Source organism: Aplysia californica, unplaced genomic scaffold, assembly GCF_000002075.1.
Source record: "Aplysia californica isolate F4 #8 unplaced genomic scaffold, AplCal3.0 scaffold01048, whole genome shotgun sequence".
Taxonomy (NCBI): Eukaryota; Metazoa; Mollusca; class Gastropoda; order Aplysiida; family Aplysiidae; genus Aplysia; species Aplysia californica.
Window position 1 is genome coordinate 213,491 of NW_004798318.1, and position 2,069 is coordinate 215,559.

Here is a 2,069-nt window from a genome sequence, read left to right on the forward strand (position 1 = left end):
GTAAAGCGCATTGAGCTACTTTTTTGGAAATGCGCTATATAAATGTTATATATTATTATTATTATTATTATTACTCTCTAATAACAAACTCAAATCCTCAGCTTATTTCTTGTTCCTGCAAAAAGGTGAGGGAATGTGTCGCTGTAGTCAATTGTTTGTGTCTGTCTGCTCTAACGAAGTCATTTGTACATTGTCCTTTAATCTTCTGGCGCTCATATGACCTTATGCCGTTGCGAGCGCCGTAAAACCTCTACTAAAACTAAACTAAATTATCCTCAATTTTCTGCAGTCCTTTAGGAGGTGGACTTCTTCCATCAATCTTGTATTGTGTCTGTGTCTGTGTGGGCGACGGGGTGGGGAGGGGGAGGGGGGGCAGGAGAGGAGGAGTTGGGGGTGGGGAGGGTTCTGGGTGCATGTGGTGTGGGGAGGGGGTGTGTGGGTGTTGGAGTGGGGTGGGTGGGAAAGGAGGGGGAGTTGAAGGTGTGTGTCGGAGTGTGCGTGAGGTGGGGGTGGGGGTCGTATCGCTGCAGAAAGACGAGAATGCTTCATGAAAAACCTCCCTGACCCAGGGACTCACCTGATGTTTTTTGTGTGGTTTTAATTAAGTTTAGTGAGAGTTTTACGGCACTTGCAACAGGTTAGTTCGTTTTAGTACAGTGTACAGCATCCTTGGCTGTTGGAGACAACAAAACGTCCTTGGGGGCTCTCGCGGCCTAGAGGTTAAGGTGTTGGCCTCTCATTCAAAGGTCCCGGGTTCGAATCCGGGTGGCGACCAAAAATATTTCTTCTCTAAAATTGTCTCCTTTCACCTCCTTTCCTGCTCTCTAGCAATATTCTGTCGTCTGCTTTCATCTCTTCTTTCTGCCCCCACCCCCTCACCTCCTTTGCCCCCTCCTCTTGGCTCCTGACTCTTTCTGCAGCCTTTCTACTGCTACTCCTTGACTCCTTCTTACAGCTGTCTTTCTGCCACACCCCTGATCTTCTGGTAGGAAAGATCTACTCCTAGCCTTCTCGGACGAGGGCGAAAAATCTCGGAGGGTCCGTGTGCAAGTTGCGCACGTTAAAGATCCCTTGGTGGTCTAAAATCAATAAGAGTAGGCTTCGGCATCCACCCGAGCAAAATTCAAAATTTCCTACCTACTGAAAATATTAGATGTGTCCCGCGCGCTCATATGACCTTATGCAGTTGCGAGCGCCGTAAAACACTTTACAAATTAAAAAAAAACAAAAAAACGTCCTTGACACTGAAAAACTTTTGAGAGGGAAAAAGAACCGACAAACCAAGCGCTGTTTTTTCCCAAGTTTATCATAAGCTTTTGTCGATTTCTATAATCACTTACCATAAAACATGCCAGTCCCGACAGACAATCTTTTGTCCAAACACTGACTATAAACTACAAACATCTTTTGTCTAAAGTAAAGTCTGCTGTCTGTTTCCGTCAAACTAATGTTGTTATCTGTCCTCGGCAAATGTCTGCTTTAGCAGCGTTCTCCTTCGTCTTTCAAGCGGTGACAGAGACAAACAGCAGGCGAATGTATCCATCTATCAACATTACTGGACCTGTAGCAGGAGTTCATTACCCGGAACCAAAAATAAGTTCTGGTAGGAGAGAGGACAACACAGCGCCAGTTCCGCACGACAAGCCAACAGAGACTCCCACAAACTGCGCAGATTCATTCACTGCTGCTTACCTTCGTTTGTTTTAGTAAGGTTTGACGACGCTCATAACTGCAAAAGGTCATATTATGAGTGCCAAGGGGTGGATGTCAACAAAGAAGTCCAAATGGGAATTCAGGCTTACTCTGCTGACCTCACTAGCCTCAACAGCATGCAGTCTGCCTCAACTATCACAAGAGACTGACAAACACACAAAAGAAGTAGAGGAAAAAATGACGATATTTAGGATGAGGAAAGAAAATGCAGCAGTTCCCCCTATGTTTTTCCGACACAGTATGAGCATGACATTTATAAATCAGCCCATTAACAATTCTACTGCGCATGACATGTTGATATCCCCCCTTTGGGAATGGCCTAAAGACACTTCAGTCAATAGCACGGCCATTGGGGG